General features: G+C 42.8%; 1 long non-coding RNA gene across 4 annotated transcripts in view; it reads right to left on the bottom strand.

Annotated features, from left to right (window-relative positions):
• Nucleotides 1-21,799: 21,799 nt before the first annotated feature.
• LOC135256448 (uncharacterized) overlaps nucleotides 21,800-27,928 on the bottom strand; it is a 28,238-nt gene continuing 22,109 nt past the window's right edge. For 2 of the 4 annotated variants that reach the window (XR_010330435.1, XR_010330437.1), the window contains one exon: nucleotides 21,800-24,050. This is a non-coding gene — a long non-coding RNA (uncharacterized LOC135256448). The remainder of the gene's footprint in view (nucleotides 24,051-27,928) is intronic. The other 2 variants (XR_010330436.1, XR_010330438.1) reach the window with 2 other exon arrangements.

Here is a 27,928-nt window from a genome sequence, read left to right as displayed (position 1 = left end):
ACAGTCATTCACAGTCACAGTCACCCAGGGCACCCGATTGCGAGGGAACCCAGGCATTAAACAGGCCCAGACAGGGCGCAAGGGGCCACAAGGTCAGCCAGATGGAGTTAAGTACCACATGGGTGTCTAAAGCGTAACTTTTGCATCACAGGTTTCAAATTCACCCAGCAACCTTACCTAATGGCCAGACTGTGGGCTGAATTCAGTGAACAATTGTCTTTAACTTTATTCCATAAAAACCGCAAATTAATTCATTTAATTTGTATTTTTTTCTTCATTTATTTGTCCTTCTGTTTGGTGAGTTAAGTTGGTATCACTCAAGAGAAAACTGACCTTTGCATATAACTTAGACAGGACACGCATGTTGATTGAGTCCTGGCCTGTGCATTGTCTGTGCCTGCCCTGCTTTTGTAAGAAATATAAATGAAATTATTGTGAAATTCAGAAGGCAATGGTCTATGATTCCATACAATGAGTACTCCTTAATTTAGTTCATGGCAATAAAGTAAACACTATCGATATGACTGATTAAATCTTAGCAAATGAAGAGGGTAAAGTGTCAGTAACATTCAAGAAACACAAAAAATTACTTCTCCTGAATGAAAGGATGAAAAAAGTTGGCATGCGGTAACGGCATTGAACAAAACCAAATGGCTCTGATCTGCAATTTCATTCTGTCATATGTTTCTGTCTTTTTTTAGCTTTTGTATAAACGGTTACATCTGCACAATGAAGTAACTGTCTCCTCTTTACCTTCCATACCTTTTGGAATTTTTAGCTCTTGTTCTTTGCCACCTCACATCTGGTAGGTTATCCCCCAAATTTTAGACCCATGTTGTACATCCACACTTTGTCCCTCTGGGGTTAAGACCCAGGTTGAGATGACTCAATAGAGGGAGAGCAGGGCAGTTCCAGATAAATTCAGCACCAGGCGTGAATCCTTCATGGCCGGCTCACTTTCTGCAAATGGCAGTGACCTGCTGCATTATTCATGCTCTTCAGTACCTGCTGTTGAGGTTTTTGTTGTTGTTGTTGTTGTTTTACTGTTTTTGTTTTTTTTGCATTGCTGCAGTTCCTAATTCCTGCCCCTTTCATTAATTACTCTTTTATGTGTGATTGTTTGCTGCGGAGTCATCATTTCATCGTTCCAGAGAATGAAAAAACAAAACGGAGAACATATCTCTGTTCACAAGCAAACTACGGCAAAAATCGCATGCTTTTTTTTCTGGCCTTAAAAATAGACTGTAATTACATTTCAGTGGAGAATTAAAAATAAATGATTTCTGGTTTATTAATGGTCCCAGAGAAGCTCTTTGAAAGTCTATATTTAGGCTGCTGCAGCAGCACGTGCCTTCATTTGGATGCTTCTCCTAATAATATGAGGGGTTGTATTTGCATATGGTTTGATACACTTTAGTTAAGTGAGCTCCAGAATCATGTGTTTCCCAATGGCAAATTTGTTCTGAGATATAAATAGTTAAGTAGACAAAAGGCTGGTCCAACGTAAAAAAAAAAAATAGAGCTCATGAATTGAGTAAATAAATGAGCATACTTCATTGTCGAGTGACAAAGCAAATATAGAAAGATTTTTTGAAAGGATTTTTGTAAATGCTTTATAAATTTTTTTTTAAATACACTAGAGCACCACTCTTCGGTAAAGTCTCTACCCATGGCCACTTTACATACAGTCAGTCAACACAAATGAGTCACTTCACTCAGTCACTTGACATGCATGATCATACACAGTAGCCCCACCACCAGTTTTTAAAATGTGAGTTCTTCTCCAAATGGCAACCACACAGTTAGTCGACATGCTAATGCCCAGCATGTGTTCCATATACATACTGCAACACATGCTCACCCCATTGCCTCAGGCTTCGGCTTCAAAACCCAAGGGTCACCTGCCCATTCACTTCCACTGGGCCTGAGCCCTAGTCACAAGGAAGGCAGCAACTTATGTGATCAGTCTTACGAGAGAAAAAAAGTAAGAAGCATAATTGAGCACAATGAAATGTGAGGCAATGCAGGTTTTCCTGAGGCAGGCTACCGCGCACCACAGTGACTCCTGTCACATGACCCGTCTCACAGAGAGGCAGTGTGCCGACAGGAAGCCGATGAATAATGCAGGCTGGAGAGGCACGGAAACCTGCCCTCCGCTTTCTCTAATACCGAAACCTTTGGGTGTGAAAACACATCTCTCCCCACTAAGCTACACCTTCAATATTTAATTACGGCGGCAGAAAAGATCCAAATGATAAAATATAACACATTCTTGTATGTTGACGAGGGCACCTTCTCACATTTGTGTTTCATTTGAAGAGCATATGGAGAGAATGGCAAAATAGTCACTCCTGTTCCTTCTGCTGGAAGCTGATCTAATAGACTGGCTCTCTGGGACAGGGTTTGCTTGATCTTTGAGGCATGAAGCAGGATAAAGTGTACGGGTGGACACCTGAAAAGCAGCCGATACCCAGACTGCATCTCTCTTAAGGACAACTGCCATTGGTGCAGTGGCCAGCATTGCCTCACAAAAGGAAGGTCCTGGGTTCAAATTCTGGCCAGGGCCTTTCTGTGTGAACTTTGCATGTTCTCCCTGTGCCCATGTAGGGTTTTCTAGGTACTCCAGGTTCCTCCCGCAACCCAAAGACACATACTGTAGGTTAGTCTACCTGGGGGAGGAATTAACAGGGCGTTGCTGTAAAAGAGCATGCGTGTTCTGTCAATCTATCCTGTATTAAATAAAGGATTCAATTAAGACTTTAAAAAGAAGCAGTATTTTCTTGTTTTTATGTACACTTGTGTACAATGTGACTACACTAGATTTTGAAAACATACCTCTCTAGGCTCAAACCACAGGGCAGAACGTCCTCTGCAAACCGGACATTTGTAAAGATTCAGTAAAGATTCTGTTGTCAGATCGATACAAACGAGGACATACTACCTAGGACATAGTGAAATTCTTTCACTATGAGACGTTATTCGTGTTCTCTATTTAGCACTTTGGTTCTTGATTAGTGTTAAACAAAGTTTGGTCACTAAATGGTTTCCTCATGGATGCGGTACCAGGCTGTCCACACCTGCTGTTCAACATGGCGATACAGACACTTATGGGACAACTTGTACACTTCTGAGTCATTCACAAGGACAGAAGCTGCGAGCCTTTTCAGTAATTAGCACAATGCAGGAGCCAATATACTGAACCAGAAGTCTCAGCAAAAACAAACTGATCAGGTGCTCCACTTAATAGCACTTTGCAGCCTTTTGGTTTGTAACATGCCAGATCTCAGTCTATGCCGTTTTTGCAACTCTTCTCAACTGGGCCCTTTGGTTGCAGGGAACTCCAATGCATTGCCTGACAATGTAGTACAGCATGTGTGGCGTTGTCTGATCCTATTCGATCGTGTCTGATTGAATCCCACTTTCAGGATTACAAAATTCTTTAAATTATTATGTTTGCATTCATGTGGGGATAATTGAGCATAGAGCACGGTAATTGCTCTTCTCACCTAATTATATCATTTTGGGTTAATTGCCTCATTGCCAGCAGCTGAGACTGGTTGTGGTTGGAGGCCTATGAATGACAACAAAGCGATCAAGGGAACAGGAAATTGTCATCATGGAGGGTGGGGGGTGCTCCTGGTAAAAGACTATTTTCAAAAGTTGTTGTATAGCATGACCAAACATGGGTTCCAAGCATGGGTATGATTCTGCTGTTGCTTCCTCTAGGTACTAAATATTCCATCACTATAGATGCATCGGTCCTTGCAGGACACTTCTGTGACTACAACCAAAGGGTCCGGTGGCAGCCGAGGTGACCTCAGGGCTATAAAACTACATGGTTTCACTGTGTAAACATCTCCACTGTGACCTTCTCAATGTCACTGCCCCCAAACTGTCTTCAGTTACAGTAATGTTTATGTTCCAAATGTCTGGCTTCATCTCTCTCTTCAGATTTCATGTGATAATTTGAATTGCAAAAATGAAACAAGAAGATATCGTCCTTGAGAATCCAGTCATCGACAACCTGTAGTTGACAATTTGGTATTGACAAAATGCTGTGATGTACCTAAAGCTAGTAAGCAAGGCAACTTAGTGTAGATGTTGACTTATAGCCCATATTTCGTTTTAGATGTTAAATAGCACAGTCCACCAGTTTTACTCTTTACAGTGTATGGATTGCTGTATTCTTAGCTCGTTAGGAAGAATGAAAGGACAAATGTTTAACAGGCCTTCTGATCCTGCCCAGGTGGTTTCTGTGTATTTATTTGTTGCTATGCATGGGGTCTGGAGTCAGTAGCTCAACAAGATCCTAAATTGTTAAGATAACCTTTTCTCTAAATATGTTATTGAAGACCAAAACATGGAGTTAGCTTGCTAGTTTGTCATTTTGTATGGTGTACAAAAACAGAGAAATGTCTTGAAATCTAAAGTTAGGAATTGTATTACTTTGAGTTCAACAATGGTGTTTTTTGTCTAAAAATCAGAATTTATGCTAGCTACACATCTGTATTACTCTAAAAATATGAGATCTTCAGGTGATCAAATAATTACAGAAACCTGAAGCCTAAAAAATTTAGATTCCACATGCCTCAACTGAACCATGTGGGTGTTGTCAAAAACACAAATATTTTGGCAGTGGACCTGCAATGCATAAGCCAGTGAACATTTTCATGTGCCCCTGGGTGATTCACATAGCTTATATGTAGCATACTGATGCAGGAACTCAGTATGCACAACTGTAGCACTGGATGGAATGGAAGTTTTGTATGGGAAGCTGTCAGTAAGAAAGGCTGTCACACACAGAAAGCACGCTCCATGCTACTGAGGAACATATTGGCAGCTCTCTGCCTGCATTTATGTTTTCAGTGCCCTGAAGATCATGTGCATAGTTTATGTTTTCCACCTATTAATTATTCATACGGAACTGTCATTAGGCCCGCATGCCAATGACTGCCGTGTGGCACGTGGACTGGAAATGGTCGCCGTGGGAATGGACAGGCCTCTGTGACCAGCAGGCCAGAGAGACACGCCAGCAGCTGAGGAGACATCCAGCTATGCTCTGAGTGTCTCACTGATGGTGCTGTTCAACTACTGGGACAGAGCTCCCAGAGCCTGTGGGGGGGGGGGGGGGGGGGGGGTGAGACAGGGTGAAGAAAAGATGAGGCATGATAAAAAGGCGTAACCATTCATCTTTGTGTGCACAGTGCGAGTGCGTGTGTGTGTGTACCTTCATGCATTTAGGAATGCATGTGTGTGTTATTTTGAATATGTGTGTGTGTGTGTGTGTGTGTGTGTGCCTTCATGCATATGGGAATGCATGTGTGTTATTTTGCACATGTTTGTGTTGTGTGTGTGCATGTGTATGTGTGTGTGCCTTCATGCATATGGGAATGCGTGTGTGTGTTATTTTGCACATGTCTGTGTGTGTGTGGGTGTGTGTGTGTGTGTATAGATTCGTCACACTTAAGTTGTTGCCAGCCGAGCTGCCTAAGCTCATGACTTCTTTCTGTGTCCACTGGTCTCTGCTCAAATAGCATTTAACAGCCCATTTAACCCTCCTGACAGAGGAGAGTGGGCTGGAAAATTTGGCCAGTCAACCGCAGCGAAACAAAGGTTTGAAAAAGGGGTCTGGGCAGAGCCTTCTGCTCTCTGTTTAGCCAAATTGCTAGTTAAGTTATATAGTGCAAAATATCTACCACTCCCCCACCCCATCCCCCCCACCCCCCCCCCCCCCCCCCAAAAAACATGAAAGTCTTATGCACTGCACCTTGCTGTATGATTGCGTAGGTGGCAGGACTAGAAGTGGTGTAAGCGCTGGAGGCGAAGCGATTTATATGTGTTTTATTTGTGTCCTCTTTGTCAGTTCTCTCTCTCTTCTCTCTGTCATGCTCTCTTTCTTTTTTCTCTCTTCTCTCTCTGTCTCTCCATCTCCCCCAGAGGGAGAAAAAGCATGGATTTTACACTGGCTCCTTTTCCATTTCGCATCGCCCGTAGCCCCGAGCTCGGCACGTGGACACCAGACAGCGTGTGTGCTCGGCAAGTTAAGCGAAAGCGAGGTCACAGCGTCAGCCGGGGAACCTTTTAACGAGGCAGCTCGGTTTCCCCATGGGGAGTCTGGTAAAAGCTCTGCTTTGTTTTTAACTCCATCTCCCACAGTGCATTACTTCCTTCAGGGCCCCAGGATGGGAATGCACCATCTGCATGAGGAACCTTCCGCACGCGTGGAGTGGAAAAGCCGGCCTCTGAGCTCTCCTTCAATTTAAACAGGTCTCCCCGCATATCAAGGCGTCTTAAGGGAACATCAGTGACTGATTGCTCAAGCATTCATTGTACCTATGCCCGATACTACGCTAACACACAGTCATTACTGCCATCACCTACATTTTATTGTAATGTATATGGAAAAGTAATGGGAATTCATTTTTTTAAATCCTTATATACGTTTTGCTGAGGGGTGGATGAGGGGGGAATTTCAATTTAAGAATCTGTCGATCCTTTGATTTAATCCTCTATTCTGCAGGAAATTTATTAAGCTATGTATTAGCTATTCACCCACATATAATACCTAACATACCTCCAGGACCTGCCCTCCTGCCACACTTCAGTAGGTAAGACTGCTGTAGGTAAAAGCATCAAGGAACCTGCTTCCCTGAATGTTCTCTAAAAATGTGCCAGTTCACTGTCCTGCCTTCCCAGAGGACCAAGGAAATTCAGGGCGATTCTGGGCTTACAGGAGTCACCTCACGTGGATTCCTATGGGCAGGCATAAGGGAGACACGATGAGAAGCACGCCACATCATCAGCTTCGGCAAGCTCCGGGCCCCACGGATGCACTATTTTAAAAACAGTCAGGCCAAACCAACTCCGTTCACCAGCTTAGAGATCAGGGATTGTCCATTTTTTCTGTAGTTTGTTTTCTTTTTCACGGTTAATGGCATATTTGTTGCTCCATTGCCATTTTCCAGCTTTGGCAACACATAAGCATGCCCAAGGCTGAGAGAGTCACAGCTCACAGAGGTCAGTGAGGTCAGACGTTTTTGAGCATTGAATAAACGATATTGCCTCCTCCTCTAGACAGGCTATAGGGCCATCACACCTGTCCATCTCTGTTATTTTGAGCAGACAGGTACAGGATATCCTCTCTGGTGATGACTGGATGTGGTCCGGTGAGCAAACAGTTTTAAGTTCAATGTCCACTGTGCACGCTTTACTTCAAAAACGATTCCATTTAAAGTGGGGCAGCTTTCATCAGCTTGATTATCATGTTCCTTGTTTTTTTGCAGATTATGGGGACAGGACCCTACAAAAGTGGAGCTAAGAACAGCGTGTTGCTTTTTAAAAAATTCAAAAACATTTTTGGTCTCAACAGTCACCGCCACCTTCTGTGTTTCCTAATTGCGTGCCATGCGCCTTCTTCAGGAGAAACAGACTTTCTGCACTGATAAGGCAGTTCAGTGCAGTCACAGGAGCTGTGGATGCTGTTGTTGTTGTTATTGTTGTTGCTGAGGGCTGGGCACCTCAGGTCAGAGAAAACAGGGCTTCACAGCTCCGTGCTTTGAACTGCCAGCACGGATTAGCAGGAGTGGGGCCGCGGACTGTCAGCAGGAGGGGGTCACCGGCACCCACATCTCTAAATAATACATCAAAGAGCCGGCCCCCCTCAGTCAGCCACGCTCCTGCCAGAGAGGGCATGTGACGTGAGAGGGAGACAGGGTGAGGGGGCAGACAGAGAGAAAGAGAGACAGAGAGATGGGTTTTGCAGTTACCTGTGTGTGTGTACACATGTGTGTTCTGTGTGTGTGTGTGTGTGTGTGTGTGTGTGTGTGTGTTGTACCTGTATATAAGCATAATTTGTGTTCACATTCTTTTGTCACACATTATTTGTCTCCAACCATATTTAGTAATATCAGAACATATGCAATGCTGCTGAAAACAATAGCCAGCAGAGTGTAAGTTGGTATATGATGGCTGTGTATTGCAGCGTTCAGTTGTCAGCGTCTCCCATCCCTGAACTTCTCTTCCTGGCCCGAAATGGGTCAACGCTGGAAAAGATGCCCTGTACCAGCTCTGTGCCGAGGCTATTAATCATCGTATCTCCATGGAAACAGCATTAAATAAAAAATAATCTAATCCAGAATGGCAGGTACACTTCGCTTGTAAATAATAGAGTAACAGCATGACTGGCAGTCCCATTTTGAGTGTAGAATACAGGAGGTGCAATTACAATCTGATTACATAGCAGAATCCATGTAATACTGTTTCTGATGTGTACTAGGTGTTTGCAGTTTATGTAACTGCACATTATCTCATTATCCCCACCCCTGCTCTTAGCCACAGACACAACCCCAACCCTTACGCAAAAACCCAGCCAATTCCAAATCCAAGCCACAGTCCCATACGTAAATGTAAACTAATACGAACGCTACTAATATCTTAGTTGCGTAAGAGTGGAATGCATCAAGGCTGTTGCTTAAAGTTCTCACTGAGTTACAATAATAGTTGTGCTAATTGAAATAATGGACAGAATTCACTAAAATCTGATGGAAATGCAACAGTGGAAATGTGCTGCCACTTTAATTCATCGTTCTGGTTTTTGACATTTTTGTTAGAGAAAAGTTGAGAAGAACAGATGCACTTCCCACGTGAGAGGCAACCTGTGAGAACTCTTCATACTATATTTCACATCATTGTTGTTGAATTTTTCTGGTTTGTTTGCTTGTTGGTTGTTTCAGAGGTGTAGTTTCACAAGATCTAGAATGTCCCATCTATCATGCTGGCTCATGTTTGAGGTTACCATGGTGATAAAACTTAAAAATGCAAAAATTACTTCAAGTGACAGTGCTCCCCCAATGCACAAAATATGTCTTGCGTGTTGTTGTTGTTATTATTATTATTATTACTATGATGAAGGTGCTTATAATCATTTTCATCATATACATAATCAAGAAGAAGAAGAATCATCATCATGATAATTATCATCATCATCATTGTCACCATGTCACCATGTCCTAATAAGCACAATCCATCCCACCACCAAGAGCAGGCCTGTCCTGCATTTCTTTAAGAATCTCGCCATTTCAGAAGAGGGGACTGCAGTGGTTTTTATCTCTTTGGAATCTTTCCAGTCCTATTACTGTGCAACCTGCAGCAAACCACTTTACCTCAACAGGCCCAGGAGAAGCCAATCTTCATAAGTGGGTTACAGAACGTACACTGTGCTAATGAGTAGTGAACAGCTAGCTAGTCTCTCCGGTCTGTTCTATCAGCGATCATAGTTTACTTTCGGCATCTATGTGTCTGTGTGCGTTAGTACAGAAATGCTAGGCAAGTCCCAGCACGAGTGTTTCGCGAATTTTCTCCTCATGGATGCACATGCTGAGGACGTCTGCTTGATGCAGGACTTTCCACTCCCACCTCCCTATCATGATTGCCATTTCCCGATTTAATCTCACACATGCACACATGCACGCACACATGCACACAACACGCACACACACACACAACACGCACACACACACACACACACACACACGCATGCACACACACTCACAAAACCATCCTCTCCTTTGCAGATTCCCATCTTCAGGCTCCGCTACACCCCCAAACTGCCCGCCCACAGAGCTGCACAAAGATCTAACTGTGAACACATTTTCTCCTCTTCATCTGAAATAACCCTTTCTTTTCATCTCATTGTGTGGTTCCACAGGGACTCGTACCAGCAGATTGTTTTAATTAATGAAGGACTTTCTAAACCTGCAGTGAGAATAGCGGATTCGCTTCTCCCCCCAACTCCCCTCCCATAAACAACAAAAACATCACTCCGTGTGTCCCCAGCTGCACATGCCCGGGCAATAAAAAAAAAGTGCTTCACTGCGGCATTCTGGGAAAATGAACAAAAACAAAAATGCTGAGCGCTCTGTAAGTTGACATCTCCAGATCCTAACCACCCAAAACCAATGAGGCAGACTAAAGTTAAAACCTGCTGACTCATGCTGCTATTTCAACCCTAATCCACTATGATTATGTTCTTTTCATGGGTCATGCAGAGAGTCACAACAATCCAAGCCAATGCATTCTAGCCATGCTCCAGCATCCTAGTTATCCTAGTTGTGTTATGAGAATGTGATGCTGTACCAGGTCAATAATAACCTGACGGTTTACTCCTTTGGAGCACAGACACTATATACACACTGAAAGTCTGAATATAGTTTTTAGTAGCATTTCACCTCTTTGATATGGATACAGGAAAGTATGTCAGCAGCTGGAGAGCTCTAAATTGGGCCAGTGTGTTTCTCGGTTGTCAGGGTACCTCTGGGACATGGACTGGGGTCACCCTGAGCTGAAGATATAGCAAATGCATGATTTTTAAATGTCTCCTAATTCTTGAATAGAATCAGTTTGGTTATGTAGTTGTCCTGGCACAGAGAAATACCCTAGTATTTGTTTGCATCGTCACAAACAAAATAAATTTTAAAAAGCTGTCAAGACTGATGCTGAAGGTTTATTCAGGAGATTGCGTATGCTAATGTGCCACCACACGACACAAGCTACAGTGATTCATCTTTTAATTAAGGAAAACTGAGCTTGATTTCTATGGTTACTAAAAAAAATAAATTAAAAAAACCTTTTGTATAGCCCGGGAATGAAAGACAGTCATTGTGACTTGAATAGGGCCAATTCATTATGGTTATTTTTTCAATGCAATCTCTTTTTTGAAATGGAGGTGATATCTGTGATATCAACTATGTTCACTATTATACAATTAACCAGAAGCACATTCATCAAACCTGTGCATTATCTGCATTATGTGTAAACTTCAATCTGACCCAACTGTCAAGATCAGTTGCCTTTTCAGCCATCTGCTAGTAGACAGGGTGGATAAGATGTCCAAAAAACAGATTCTTCATTGTGGTACTTTTCCATGGCTGCCATTGTAATTATGCTTTTGGCTGTGCAGTTTTTAAGTACCAATATGCATGTTTTCTGAAGTCTCTGTCTGCCACACACTCTTTGTATACATTTTAGAGCTCCTTCATACCTTAAGCGCTTCATAACAGCCTTATTACAAGTGAACCCTAAAGCAAACTATGGCATAAGTAGACAGGAATGAATGATTAGTAAAATGGCTATTATGTAATTCTCATGGGGATGCTATGACAGGAAAATCAGGTGTGTCAGTTTTTCTACTAACCTATCTCTTATGCTGTGGAGTACCGAGCGAGGGCATGAGCCTGCCTCTGCAATCTGTGTGCAATTGACCCAGCAGAACACTTTTAAATAAACCATTAAACGCCTGCCTCAATCCAAGAGCTCTTCTGAAGCTGTGATACAGTCCATTCTAATCTCAATGACTCACTCTGACAGTCACATTTGTTTGAATTACTGCAGTCAACCGAAGGCAAGCACCGGGCTGGAGAACGACTCCTGCCTCTCATGTGGCCATTAGATTCGACCCAAACGCAACGGGCCACCAATACAGATACAGGGAGTGCATGGGTGTTAAGTCTTACAGTGGCACATGCACATGTACGCACACACATGCACATGCACACGCTCAGTCACATACATGCACACACACACACACATGCACGCACATGCACACACACACACGCATGCACATACACACACACACATGCACATACACACACACATGCACATGCATGCACATTCACACGCACACACACATACACACACATGCACACACACGCACACACATGCACGTGCATGCACATTCACACGCACACACACACACACACATGCACACACACGCACACACACAAACACGCACATGCACACGCACACGCACAACACAGACACACATATGCTCCCCACCCATGGTTTCAAATCCTGACAACCTACTGCCTGAGATTAAAATCCAGAGATTCCCAGCCCCCTCCTGACAAATAGCAGCAAGTAAAAGAGTGGTTCAGTAAACAATAAAAATCAATGCTGAGGACCATAAGGGTAAAGCATGTATAACACACAGAAGGGTTCAAAATGTTAGGATCATTAATAAGCTATAACGTCCTCTCCTCTTTGCCCTAAATAGAGCCTGCTCGCCTGGCTGTAGATGTCTTTTGTGCAGAGAGGGAGGAGCTTCCTGACAAGAGCCCACGCACGTGGGCGCACCCTCGAAGGGCACGAAGGCGTCCGCTCTCGTTTCCAGGCGGGAGATGGAATCGGCGAAGAGGCCCGCAGTACGTCTAAATTGACTACGCCAGCTTCAGCTCTGGACCACAGGCCTGAGCATGTTCACAAAAAAACAAAGCAAAACAGTACCCTCCCAAAAGAATTAAATAAATAAAAACAATGGAATAAAACCCAAAATGAAAGGGACAGAACCTAGGTGATGACATCTGTCACGTACTGTATGCTATCAAAGATAATACCCTCTCCCACACGCTAACATGATCTCTCTCTCTCTTTTTAGCTTAATATACGCTTTTATACTCTCATTGGAAATCTGCTTAAGCCATCTGTTTCATTTTTTCTTTACTCCTTTAACAATTTTTTTTTCTTTTGATAACTGTTGCAGGCCAGCATTAACCGAGCTGGTGCAGAACCCCCCAGGGTCATCATATAGAGTGTGGTGTCCTTCCTGTCAACTGTGGATTAGCACAGTGATTTCAACTGACCTTAAGAGAAAAATAACATTTTGCTCTCAACGCGCCCATGGTGGTTGACTCATACAGACTGAACTACACGATGGGTTGCTCTGATTGGGAGCAAAGGTTGAATGCACAATAGAGCCAGGCAGTCATATATCATGGGAATAAAGCTCTGATTCTCCCAAGCAAGGGCTATGCAGATATAGACACTGATTCAGAATCCTACAAGGTTTCCATGGCCACAGATGGAGATACATCCATTCATTCAGTGTCACATTTGACAGTGTAGATACTGTAATCAACATCCGAAGCATTTTGTTGTCTTATACCTATGGGAGGAGTACTGGCTGCTGTTTGGGCAGTGTGAACACACTGATGACATGGAGCTACATATTTAAAGGCTTTGAATGAGAAAAGTACCAAAGGAATTGTTCGGTTTCTATTGCGTGCACTGAGTTCTATTCTGTGCAGTTAATATTTCATTTCAATTTATAGCTGAGCCTATATACAAAGAAAACCTGTTAGAATGAATGCAAACCGCTAAAAGGTACGGCGTGCATCTCACAAAAGATGATTTCATTGTCTTTTAATGTTTTTCTGATCCACGTGCCAATGTCGAATAAAATTGCCAGGGCCACAGGGCCATACAGGAAGAGAAGCACCCTCCCCTCCCCCTGACAGATCAGACATACTGTAAACTCAGCCTCGCTCACAGGGACCTCGCGAACGTTAAAATGTCACTTCCGTTCCAATAAACATATGCTCCTCGCTTGCATTAAGTGCTCCTGAATTATCGCCCTCAGCCAAACTGCTATTTTTACCGCAGTCGCTCGAGGTGCTATCGCCAGCTCACGTGAGTGATAACAACCGAAGATATGAGGCAGGGGTTCAGCAGGGCGGGGGAGCAGGGTATGTGTGTGTGTGTGTGTGTGTGTGTGTCTGTATCTGTGTGTAAGCATGTGCGTGTGTGCGTGTGAGTGTGCGCGCACGTGTGCCTATGTCTGTACGGTTTAATATTAAAGAGGAGAATCTGGGGCAGCAAAGTGAAGCGAGCAGGCTATTCAACAGGGAAGCTTAGCTGAGCTTTCTTACCAGGCCGGTGGTTGCAGTATGGGAAGGGGGTTTCACCCAGTGGAGAATCCAGCCGGGTAAGATGGCAGAGAGCCAAGTCACAGTGCGCCACCATTGCCCAGTCACTCTAGTTACTGGAAACAACAGCACATTATTCATTTAGCGAGAAACTGTCCAAATCCAGGAAAGCTTACAATTTCCCAAGCTGGAACACTGCCACACAAGATAATTTTGACCAGAATGTTGCAGCAGGAACAGTGTTAATGTTGTATCAGGGTGCACATGAGTCCAGTATCTTCCAGTAGCCCATTTATGTTTAAAAGCTTTGTTTTCATGCTTTTTTTCTTAACTTCACTGTATCTAAAAGTCTGTCCATTTAATAAGATGGTTTGAAAAGAATAGAACCTACAGTTAGGTAATGTCTTGGTATAAACCCTATGATGACATTTTTATACACATTACTTGTGTTTGGGATTGAACTAAAACCGTATCCTACATAACGCATGCTTGTTTATCAGCAAGTCATGTACTATATTTACCCCACAGGGTTTTGAACTCAACAGCACTTTAACTTGGGAATGCATAGCATGGTATATTTATTATCCCAAAATATATTACCTGGTAATATGTTTTACATACAGTAGCTTGCACTGCACTGAATCCATCAACAATTGTGGCTCTGATGTAACCGCAGTGCCACCTATATCCATTAGAATGATCACTTAAGTTGAAGCATAAGTGTTACTTTAATGTACTCACCTACAAGCCAGCTACAGCTACCACCCTCGCGGAATTTACAGATGATAAAAACTTGGGGGTTTAGTACATGGCTTTAAATCTACTACGGTAATCCACAAAGATTGACACATAATCTTAAAGTAGGTGGAGACCTCTGACATTCAAATGACATTCAATATGGCTAAGTTATACATGAGGGTAATACGTTTACAAAAATAGAACATTAAAGGAGAATATATTGATGTTATGTAATGGCTTTGTCAGACCACATTTACTGTGTCCAGTTATGGGCGGCAAACTATAAGAGCCATATGGAAGCTCTTAAACAAGTACAACGAAAAGTGACTAATTTGGTTCCTGGGAGGAAATTTAAGTTACAAGGAAATACTCAAGAGTAGTATTTGAAAATGAGTAGTCAAAATGAGTCTTTAGGGAGAGAGTTTTTAAGTCCTACAACTGATTCCCAGGCCATGTGATAGATAGAGGCAGAAACCCTTGGGGTTTCCCAGTCTAAATTTAATGTGCAGCTGGACATTAATGTATACTGTAGGTAAATGATGAACCTGGATGGGCTGAATGGACTTTTCATCAGAGTGTATTTACATTAGGCCAGGTTCAAATGTTTGCAGAAAGTACAATAAGCATCTCAAGCATTGCATTTTTAATGCATTTTAATCTAAAGGGCATCCAAAATTGTAAGGTCAAGACCCATGTGTAGCCGGTCCCCACTCTACGATGTCCTCACGCCTGGTGACACTGAACGTACGCCAGCCTGGAAACCAGAAAGCGCCGTCAGTCTTGGTGTAATCAAAAATGCCCCTGGTTGTTATTTTTTATAATTAAGAATTTGGAGTCCACAATCTGGTCTCTCACAGAAATCAAAACAGATTGGGTGATTTGTGCCACGGCGCCTCCTGCCAACGCCGAAGCGTAAAGAACGCGCTGAGAGCTGCCTTCAGTCCTCGGCGGGGGCGTCCCGTCACCTGCTCGGAGCGACGCCACCGATGTGAGCATGCGATCTGTCGGGAACGCAGACTACAGCTCTTGGGACCCACACACGCCCGCATTTCAACCTTCATAGGTTACGAGGGCAACATTCTGGCATGTAATGAGGTGCTTCGGTCCCACACACCAGATTGCACACCATTAAAATCAGCTCTGAGCACAATATGGTAAAATACTGGAAATAGGTATTCAACATCTTACTGTATTATGGACTCCAGGAGTAGAGAACTGTAACTGTAACAGTACTAAACAAATTGTACTAAACAAATTGCTTGTTGACTTTCCTAAATGACATTACCACTTCTACTTCGCACTGCGTTTGACTGACAAGGTCTTCTGTGATTTCCACAGCACTATATTTACTCTCAAAGGCATTACATATTATTATTGATACAATTATAGATTTTTACATGCTGACTTATAAAATGAGAGACAAGGAAACACTTTTTACACAATTTTAGCACAGCGCACTTTAAAAAGTACTGCAGTTTGAAAGGTTCCTGATAATTACTCCATAATGTAGTATGATCTGTCATTTCATAGTATATGAGTTCTGTACAGTGAGAAACAACTACAGTGCTGCAGTTTACGGATTTAAACTGCAGGAACTGATTCTACCCTTCCGAGTTCTACTGTGATACTTTGGTCAGAAATGCCTGAACGTCAACTGCAGGCACTGATATGTGCATTCATATCCTTCCTCCACTTTTTCACCCTCTCCAGAGAAGATAGAGGCAGTTTCTCTTTTTAAGGACTAGATGAAGACCCCAATACAAAGTGCTGACCAACACATAGACAAAATTAATCAGAAGCCTTTGTTTATGAGCAGTAGGTTTTCAGCTCAATTTTTTATCTCATTTTTCAACTGCGTCATTTTCTCTCTCTGAAAACCAATAACAGCATTTAAATCACCGGCTAATTTTTCCTCTTTTAATAAGGCGCTGATTTAATTAGCAGCCAAATTGTCTCAAATCTGTTCATGCTCTAGGATAAACATCCCCAAAGGAATTGAAACGAAAGGTTTCAAGAGACAAAAAAAAAAACAGGAAAATCACTACGATTAAAATATCTGTTGTTTTCCAATGAGGCCAGATTATAAACATATATACAGAACTTGGGCTGGGACAGAATATGTAAACAGTGTAAACATTGCATCGCCACAAGAGGAAAATTTCTAATCGCCACACCTTTATGGACAAAGGACCATCAAGAGGACAACAGAAGAGAATTTTGCACCCCTCCACCCACCCATGATTGAGAGAAACCCAATCTTTACCTTAAAATGCAAAATATATCATCCAGTTTGTCTTTCCCCTTATGGATGGACAGCTGAAGCTGGTTTATATTTAATTAACTAGAACTGGCCGTAAACACTTTATACTAAATATAAGTCAAACAGGAATGTTTACAGTGTACATTCAGTGCACAATTAAATCAGCCTATATTTGCAGTTCCACAACATGAGAAAAAAAGTCCTAAATATCAAGGGCATTTCCCCTTATTTATGTAAACAAAAGCACACAATAATAATTTTCAATAAATGGCTGCTTCTCCAAATCTGTTTACGGGGTAAATGACTCATTTTTCCCCTGAAGCTTGAACTGTCACCCAGTTTCCATGGAAACATGTTGCTATGGAAACCTAGCCAGGCTCAGCAGCCAGTGCAGAAAAGACAGGCTCTCAGAGGTAAAAGAATTTTAGAGATTATGGCAACAATGTTGTTACATACAGAAAAGCGAGATTAACAATCACCTCAAGAATAGTATGGCAACGCTTCACTGTGTCTTTGACGTATTTTGGTATAATGTAATTAATAAAGATTTCTGTGGTTGAGTGTATCTGCTATGCATTTATGTGTCCTTTGCATATTTGTCTATGTTAGTGTGTTTAGGTGTGTAAGGACCTATGTCACTGTGTGCATACAGCATTTGCCTGTGCATGTGTTTTTCTGTGAGCATGCGCATTTGTGTGCACTGTCATTGTGTACCTCATGCAGATCAGATGATCTGAAATGACATCAGCTGATGACTGTGTTCACAGCCACCCGTGCACATGAATATATAGAGTAATTCATCCAGTCCAGACACTTGAAAGTGTGATTTCCAGCCGTTAAAAAAGGAACCCTTCAGTGAGTCAAAAAGCCTCATTCAAATTCCGCTCACTCCTCCGGTTACTGGATACACTAAATATTACGCAACCTCTGTATAATACAGATAGCTTTCCTGGCCGCACTCTGTGTGCAGCAGGACAGACTGCAGGGTTACATAAACCTGTTCATCTTGTGCTTGTCAAAATGACTCCGGACTGAGTTTCTCTATTTCTAGTGAGATGAGAGGACCTGGGGCTTCTTCTGATGATTGCAAAATATCAGGATTTTAATTTGTGGTCAAAAGCAAAATAATAATAATAAGTATCCCATTTTTTTTACCTTTCACAAAGCTTCAATTAAGAAGCACCCTCAAGTGTATTATACAGAGGTGCATGGGGTCCAAACCAACAAAACTGAACCTGACCACAGCCGTTTGTTCGTGTTGGAACCTGGGCTGTGTAATTAGCTGATTATGACCAGGAGTTCACAGCAGAAGAGTACAAGTAACATTGCTTCAGCTGGACAAGGGTGGGCTTAAGTCAACCTGGACTCCACTGGAGTGGTACCTGCCATCAAGAAGAGATACACCTCTCATTAAAGTTTCTTCTGTACAACTACATTTGATAAGATTAGATGAGAAGCCTGATAACTGATAGCCATAATAGGACTGAAACAGATAACACAAAGTCTGGTCAGTTATATGTGGAGGTCCAGCTATTGTTTGACACAGCCCCAAGTTCTTGTGTTCTTTGTAAAAAAACAAAAAACAAAAAATGGTGTAAGTGGTGTAAGTGGCACAGCAGTGCTAAACGAGGCACAAGTTCTGATTCATTTTTTTTTTTTTGGGGGGGGGGGGGGTTGTGTTAAAAAATTTTTTTAAATCAACAAAGAGCATGTGTGTCTGTGTACACAATATTGGGTGGCTGGAAACTTCACCCAGGAAGTATACCCTCAAATAACTTTCCTGGGAAGTTTGCCAGCCAACTTACCCAACAGACATACTGTAGCCATGGTGACGGTTTATTTCACGCCTGGCGGAGGAAACAGAGAAGACAACGCATGGCAGGTTTAAGAACAAAATAATCAGAAAAGTAGGCCACCGCCCTCGAAGAGGTTTCGCATGCCGCCTCTTCATCTTCTTCACTAAAGACATATGAAAGGGGCGTCAGGGATGAAGGAACACGGGGCCATGCCTCAGGGCTCTCATACTGATCGTCTCTGCCAGAACCCTTAGAGGACGCCCCCAAGGGGCCTACAGACACATGCCAGGGTGTGACGACAGATGTACAAATGTTTTAGCATGCCACATGTTACATTATGTGTGACATGAATCATGTTTGTATGCTGTATCCATGTAATGTCTCCTTCCTTTGCTTCTTCAAAAGGGCTTGGAACATATGCATGCCTGTGTGTGTGTGTGTGTGTGTGTGTGTGTGCATGTGAGAGAGAGAGAGATAAAAAGAGAGAGAGAGAGAGAGAGAGAGAGCTCTCTGCAGCTCTGTGCGATCTCTAAGGGTCTGCAGATTCTTCTCAGTGTGGTATTGTTGTTGTGCCCTTAAGCAAGGTACTCCGCTGTCAGCACAGTGTCATTATTGAACTGTTTAAGCACTGCACTGAGAGGAGCTTCTGTCTGGATCATAAAGCAATAGAACATCTGAAGCTGAAGCTTATAGCCATGCAAATCCTGTAAAAACAAAGAGGTCAAACACAGGAGACAGCAAGGGGTGGACCTACAGTCCCAGGTCTGGATCTCCTGTTTCCTTGCTGTGATGCCTGTGTTGTCCTGTTCAACGGTCAAATGTTTTCTGGCTTAAAAAAATACTTTGGATTGTTCCATACTCCTTCTCATGAGGTTGTTACTGGTTCACATGCCTTTGGGGTGGGGTCTTTCTCTCAGTCTCCTCTCCTCTATCATTAGCTAATGATAATGAGTCCCAATGTTCTTAAACTCCCTGGTTTGAGGAATACATGTCATGTGATGTATTAGTAAAGTAACTGCTTTTCTTTTGTGCGGTGAAACCAATTTTCTATGCGGTGACTGGACATCTAATGGATTACTGTCAGCTGTTTTTTTTTTTTTTTTTTTTTTTGGTGTTGTCTTGGTACTTTGCTCTGAGCAATTTCACTATAAAAAAAATGCATCCAAATTGAAAGCCAGAGACATTGTGTAGCTGTACCTCTACCTCTACAACTCATCACACATGTGAGCATGTGCTAGCCACACGTTGAGCAGGTGCAAATGAACAACAAACAGGTTGAATTCCCAAAGGGAGAGTTGTCAGCCCCGCCTCGGTGGCTGTAAGGGGTGAGCCGCCGGAGAATTAGGACAAGGAGGCATGATTGCAATATCCCGGCAAATAACCCCAGAGTAACGGGATTAGCCCCGTGATCCCACCCTCATCCTCTCATCCACCCGCTGAACGTCTGATCCGGCTAAAATCTGGGAAATCACCTCTGCCAACGTCTAATGTCTCAGCGCTGTTTCCCCGTTTGCCTGGGGGCCGCAGCTAGGACAAACAGTCAGAGGATTGAACAGATGTGAGGTCCCGTAGGGCACTGCCAGCACACCCAACACAAGCATGTTACCTAATCTTAATTGCTTCAGCAAACAAATTTGAATTGCTTCAGTGAAGATCCATTGTCAGAAGGTAATATGTCTAAGTTATGCAATTTTTCCTGGATAAAGGCTGTCACCAAAAAAAAGTTCATGTAAAAAAAGTTTGAATGGGTTCATTCTTGTACTGAGTGTGATTCTTCTCTTGTACTCTTATAATTATTCTTTAATGGCTAATATTTGGGGGCATATGATATACATGGTATACATGGGTTATAGAATGGACATTCCTATAAACATTCTAGATAACTGTCAGCTAAAAAAGTAATCATTGAAAAACTAATCATCTTCTTCATCTAGGGGCGACATAGCAGTCGGAGGGTTGCCGGTTCAATCCCCCACCCTGGGTATGTCGACATGTCCCTGAGCAAGACACCTAACCCCTAATTGCTCTGGTGAATGCAAGGCATCAATTGTAAAGCGCTTTGGATAAAAGTGCTATATAAATGCAGTCCATTTACCATATCTTATCGTAAAACACAAAAAAGTGTTTCTGCTTGTGCTCCAAAGCGACTTTCACTGTCACAGTCATTTGTAGTGTTTACATAAGATAAAAATGCACATAGAGTAAGAATATATCGACTTTGAATTAGGAGGGGGGCACCAAAAGAGTATCTCTGTTTGTGAAATTAAAAAACAATGAACAAGGGAAAATGTTAGTCCTGCACCATATAGTCCGATGACATTAACCTGAATGAGAAGGATGGATAAAGTCGGGATGACATTACATTGCATACATTGCTAGGGATTGGAGGGGTAGGGAGAAAAGCTAAGAAACTCAACAAGAACAAGTCTGGCAGTCTGTCTGCCATTTTCTGAATCAGAATAGAATATAATAGATTTTATTGTCCACCTGGAAATATAAATTTGCCATGTACGTTATGCTTCATATCAGACAGCCAGTTATGTACAGTTCTGCTTAAAAACACTGTCACCTTTCCCAACTGTCTGAGGCCCCCTCCCCTGGTCTCACCCCCGTTCTCACCCCCACTCCACCCACTGCACTTGGTAAATTCAGGGCTTTGATTGGCTCAAATATGTCAGGCAGTCTTTCCTCACAGAGATCGAATAAAAAGTCCATCTCTCTTCTAGAATGTTCTCTCCCCTGTATGGAAAGCCTGCAGCCTGATTCCTGATGGCTCGTACGGTTTTTAGAACAGTGGGTTGATGCTCTCTTCCAGAACCAAGGACAGGCAGTTTCAACAGAGAGGGCTGGGCATTTGGGAGTCCAGTCTCGGGCCATGAATCCTCCTTCCGTCCATCCAACGTTCGGCTTCACGGACCCTGACATTCAAAGGACTTAAATAGAGGAAAGTGTCCCTATTGATTCTGAGGAAAGCCTGGCTCCACTGCACTAGTGGGACCAAAGAAAAACAGACAGAAAAATTCAAGAGAGAAAGAGAGGGCATGGGTACAAAACAGTCATCAGAGTGATTATTCCTGGGAATTGGCCGGAAAGGCCAGTTTGAGGAATACATATCTGCGAAAGCATGTGCTGAAGAGAGGGGGAGATGTAATCACAAGGAACCAGATAACCAACATCCTGTTTTCCAAAGTAGTGAACTTTAGATCAAGCAATGCAGTCAATGGAAATACTTCCCATGTAGCCACATATTTATTTCAGGAATTGGGGTGGCGGTGGGGTGGGGTGGGGAGGGGGGGGGGGTGGGGGGGTTGATGTAAACAGGCAGAAAATATCTACGTGGGCTTCAACATCAAGATAAGATTGTCTATGTTAGTGTGTTTAGGTGTGTAAGGACAAGCATTTCCATTGATTTTGGTTTAGTCTTGACCCATAGCAATTTTATCTTCCTATGTTTCCTATGTTTACAACATTGAATAAATAAATAAATAAATAAATAAATAAATAAATAAATAAATAAAAAGGTGTATGCACCCAGTTCAACAAAAGTAAACTGACACGTTTAGGATATTGCTTGAACATTCCTGTGATAATTTACCAATTTCTACAATGTTCACAAACAGTTCAAACAATGTTAAAAAATAATCATCAGATTACTGATCATATTAAATGAACATTCCATTCATTTCTTGTGCAAACAAACTACTAGATATAGTCTTAAATCATGCTGATATATTTAAAAAACTGGATATTCACCCTGTCTTACCTAAACTAATTCCTTTTTGTCCAAGGGCTCCAAAACATATTTGTGACTCTCGTCCTCCAGATTGATAATACACTGGAAAATATCTAGGATGACAAAATGAGTCTCTCCCTTGTTTTTTTTCCCCCCCAGATTGTCAGATTACATAACACCTCTTTTTATTTCTTCAATCATTTTTTGTTGCATCACGACTGTAGCCATTGACCACTACAAATACACAGTTCCTAAGCTGTACCAAAAACATTGTCGCATTGCTTTTAATATTGCTACAATGCTACCGGAACATTGAGGGAATTCTCAGTGTCAAATAGAGAAAGAGAGGACAGTGGAAAATAGGGTAATGTGCATTAACCACGAATCTACACGCTGTCATTTCTGTTATATTTCTCTCTAAATGACCCCCTTTCAATGCGAAATCTCGAGACAAACTGTAATACATTATGATGGGTTTGCGGCAAGCTATTACCACAATGCAAAATGGTTAAAAGTGAACCTGTCAATTTCCTGAATTCGGACACGTAGACAAACAGACACTGAAAGAGCGAGCAGTCTCCTGCGAGCTCGCTCCCCTAACTGGACAAGGAGAGGGACTAAAACGCTCAGGACTGCTGAATATGCATTGCCTTTCTCCTTCACGGCTGAGGACAGTGACCTTGGGACTCAATACGCAGCGTGCAAAAGCAGGAAAGTGGCTAACCTCTTTCCCTGCACGTCTCTCCCCCCCACCCCCCAACCCCGCTCGTTCCCGTCGTCACGCTGGCTGCTCCGCACTGTCAGCACGATGCGGATCTGAAGATAGCACTGAGGACGGCGAGAAGAAGAGCCCAGACCCCACGATTGCTTTTCATTTCTGGGAGAGAAAAAAAAACAGCAAACGGTTACTGTTTTACATTTTGGGAAAGGCTGTAGTTCAACAACTTCTGTTTATGTTTCCATGAGCCTGAAGCTTAGAGGTTGAATACTGCAGGTGGCATTTTGCTTTGTGGAAACAATCCTGCAGATGATAGGTGAGGTTCATTTTACTCACAAGAGTCAAGCAATACTCCCTCCACAGAAAGATTATAAAAGAATAGTAGGGGATAATAGGTGTTATCATTTACAGTAAGGAGGTTGTGGAAATGTAATACAATGAAAATATTGTTAACTTTATTTTGTATTATCATCCGTTGTCATGGTTCCCACCCCAGAATCAATGAACAAATATTTTTTACATACACTTACATTCAATGTGCTCCCTGAAAGAAACAGCCCTTGGGTCTGCATAGCAAACCGGTTAAAAACACATTGTCGCTTCAAACTTAACATTCCTGTGCGTAAAATGTGAGTTAACTGACTATACATCACTTTGATGGAAAATGAATGCACAGAAATTAACTTTCTGTAGAGGATAGTCAGCCCATGATGGAGTTTTGGTTCTGTGAGACAGCCCATTTCACTTTTAGGACAGGATTGTCACTTGTATTCTGAAAGAATATAGAACCAAGTATTATTGTCTGTGATGTTTTTATTTTATTACAATTAACAATTCATTTCCGATTTTCTCCACAATTTAAAGTTGCATAATTGCTACTCATATCATTGCTGTACCACCTATACCCCTGTGTAAGCTCTGGAGCTGAAGAGCATACAATGTTTTCAGCTGTGATTCAGTAAGCATATGACATTCTTCAGTGCACATGGTACTACCGGGAGCTAGCTATAGCGCCAATTTGACAACTCTGACACTGAAGACAACTCCTGACCTGTAGATACCCAGTCCTTCATTGGGGGGAGCGAACAGAGAACCCTATCAAGTGTCACTGTAAGGACAACAACACAACACAACAACATTAATGCCAGAATGACACCTGCATTGTTTAAACTGTCAAGTAATTGCAAGAATATTGGAGAACATTCTTAACATTAAGCATAGATAAATAAACATTACAAAGAACTATCCCCAAATGATCCCAATCAAAATACAAAACACAAAATTTTATTACAAACTTTTGTCAGACAGCTGTATTTTCTGTGCAAAACCCCAGCTGTTTGGATTTAAATGGGCTAATCTGCTCGGTCAGCACTCTCCCCTATGTGCCTAGTATCATCTACACACTAAGCAAATCTAAAATAGTTGCTGGCACCATGGAGGACAGAACAATAGCAAGGTTCTCACGCATTGTCAGCTCTACTTGAAAACTGGGAATGCGGGTCACAGACTGAACAAAATATGCCTCTCAGACAAAGGCAGTGTCTGGTTATCTGAAGAAAAAAATGTAGGAGTACAGGAAAGGTTTGTAAGGTGAGGACCTAGTGTCATATATGCAACTGGTGTCATTGTGCAAAGTACTGTGTTTGAAGCAACACGTTTACAGTACAAATGATTTAATTGTTTGGAGTAATGTGTTGATGACTGGTGTCATTGTTTGGAGTACTGTGTCAGAAGTGATACATTCACAGATGATTTAGTCATTTGGAGTAATGTGTTGATGACTGGCATCATGGTTTGGAATGCTGTGTCTGACGTGATATGTATTTTCACAAATAATGAAATTGCTTGGAGGAATGTATTGATGACTATTGTCATTGCTCGGTGCTTGCAGTAGTTTTCATGTCTAGTTCGAGGCTGGAGTGGCTGTTTAGAGCAATGCTCTCAACGTCGCACCATTCCCGTGAGAGACTGGCTGTTTCTGTGGTAAAAGTCAGCGTGAGGGCTGGCACCCAACGATAGCTGGGATCCAGTTCCTTGCTCTCTGCTTCTCGCTGCTCTCCTCTCACTTAACTGTCGCCAATGCATAATTCAGTGTTAATAGCATGTTTAATTGCTCCTGATTATGCAGTCATTGAACACATTTAATTAGAGATAAAGCAGAAAGAGATCTGTTAAGGAGGCATTTTTGGAGAGGTGGCCATCTTTGTCTGCCAAGCCAGCAGAACTTTCACAAAAGACTAGCAAAAACTAAGTCAGGTTACTCTCACACCAACAGTCTTCTGGCCTGAACTTTGATCCACACTGCCATGTATAAATGTATGTATAACACACATACACACATGTGCACGCACACGCACACACACACACCTAAACAGAGCCAGTGTAACTGTGCTCGCTGCTGCACCTGAGCTCACAGCTGTACCCTATTTCCATGTCCGTTGTCATTGTGCTGTGTCAACCCGTTATTGGATACAATGCCATTAAATTATTGTTCACTGTGCTTTTGCGCCTGTGTACGTATACTTACTGGTATGTTATTTAACTATGTAGCCCCACTTTGCAGTCTGTGAGCAAGTAGCTGGCTGCCCAACTAGCTAGCAGTTGTGAATTGCACAGGTGGCTAACATTAGCTCACTCGGCGGATACACGGTTTTTCGGGGAACCCCTAAACCAAGCTAGAAGATAAGCTATTAGTTAGCGTTCTATCTAGTACCTAATTTGCTATTTCGAATCACACAGAAAAAAGGTTGGCTAATTTTTTTTGTCATACCCCCAGTATTGCTACATCCTCGTTTGTTTTTTGTTTAGGGCCGCCAAAATCCTAGAGCTGGCACACACACACACATACACACAGACACACACACACTTATATGCGCGTATGCTTGAGTGTGAATTTATGCTCGTGAGCACACATATACAGTCTGTGTATATGTGGGCAGTACTGTGACTGTGAGAGTGTACGTATCTTTCGCAGTCTGTGTCTACTCAGATGTACAGTATGTGTGTATGACATATTATAAATGCACGTGCGTGTGCAGTATGTAGCCACTGCTTGCATATGCGTGTGTCCATCGGTGTGTATTTTAATGTGTGCGTGTACAGTGGACATGTAAGTGGGGACTGCACTGCACACTAACCCTCGCCACAGCAAAAACTCTCTGGGGATGGGTCGGCCTGTAGGCTCATTCTCCCGTTTTGTTTTCCTTTCAACTCTACTCGTACCTGCAGATCTCCAGAGGATTCACTTACCTCCAAACATCGGTACATACCTGTGCTAAAGAATGTCTATTTCTGAGGGTACCGAAGATGCTCAAAGACCTCAGTGAACAGCCATGTAAAGTAGCATGCCATTATACTAGACAGGCTTTAATAGGTGAATTGTAATTGCTGTAAAGGGGTGTGTGTAGTTCCTGTTAAGTTCAGTGAGCCGAGGCATAAGGGAGCCAACTGGGACCAAGGGATTGTATGGCAGGCCACACAGGTCTGTTTTTCCCCCACTGTTGGCCTACATTTGTGTGAAATAGAAATAGACACTAAAATAAAACTGGAACTCCTCTGTTATCCTGGAATGAAAAGAATTCAGATCATTTCACAGTCCTTCTAGGTTACCAAAAGACCAACACTAGAGAATAATTCCCTTTAGATAAACTGCAGCACTGCCATGATATCCCATTTCAGTGCTGTTACTAGCACCCAATATCAAATCGAAGACTGAATACCCAGAAGAGGTGACAAGAATATTTAACCATGATTCTCAAAAGTTGACAGTGATGCATCACATAGCAAACTGGTAATATTTATAGCTACTCTATGTCTGCTGCTTTCTATGGTCCTTTCCTGTCCTGTAGTTTGTGGTGTGCATCTCTGAAGTCTGAGATGCACCCATAAATTCACCAATGAAGAAGACGAAGGGCTGTTGGGTTGTGTTTACTGGTTTGGACCCATCATGGGAAAAAGGGAGTAGCAATCACTCTGGCTCCAAGCAACATGTTGCAAGAGAGTTTTTTTGCGGTACTGGTTGTTGTTTTTATGTTTTTTGTTTTTTTTCTGTGCAAGAGAATCTGAGGGAAATTACAGGGAATTTACAAATCCCTATAATCAGAAAATATGTTCCAATTGCTCAGGAACAGCAGTTTGAGCCTCCTCCACATCCTCACCTCACCAGTGAGAGGGAGAGAGGGAGGTGGGTAGAGAGAGAGCAAGAGAGAGAGAGAGTACTGCAGTTTTTATGGCACAACATTAGCATGCATCAGAACAGGACAGAGTCATTTTGGTTTTATTACTGTGACTGGCAGGGAACCAGTTCCCAAGGGTGACAGTAAAAAGCCTTTGAGGATGATACAGTCAACTCCCTATAATTAACATATTTCATAATTGCAATCCCCATTTTACTGCATATAGCATGCAGCTGGTCCCATTTACATCACACACTGACGTTCCTTATTTCTGTTATGTGCATACCCTGGCTAAGTGCGTGATGTCGCAGCAGTCGAGAGCACACATATGTAGCCGCACGCACGCTATCAAGAGTCAACTGTGTAAAATAAGCGACGGTGCGCAGCAGAAAAGCGAAGCCACGCAATGCATCATTCGCGCCATCCTCTCCTCTGCAGTCCTGCTCGGCGAGCATTGATCAAAGCTCAAAGACGACCCATCTGGGAAAACAGCGGCCGCATCTGCCTCGTGGAGAGGTAGCGCGAAACTGCCAATCAGCCGATTCACTGCGCCACGAAACTCCGGCCCAGAGACGCGGCGCTCTCTGTCTCCCTCGTTCCCCGCAATTAACGATAGCCCCCTTTAGGCATCTGGGGTTTCCATAGCAACGGCTCTTCGCAGTCGATACTGGATGTGCGTTGTCATGGCGACGAGGGCCGTGATCCGGGCCCCCCTGCCCGGCGTTCTGTCTGCGCGATCCGGGTTCCCCCTCATTTACCGCTGGGAACCGTAGGTGGCTCGCTGGCTTCTGGAGCAGTCCGAGAGGTCAGG

This window comes from Anguilla rostrata, chromosome 6 (genome assembly GCF_018555375.3).
Source record: "Anguilla rostrata isolate EN2019 chromosome 6, ASM1855537v3, whole genome shotgun sequence".
Taxonomy (NCBI): Eukaryota; Metazoa; Chordata; class Actinopteri; order Anguilliformes; family Anguillidae; genus Anguilla; species Anguilla rostrata.
The sequence above is the reverse complement of the archived record's forward strand: the minus strand, read 5'-3'. Positions and strand labels throughout refer to the sequence as shown.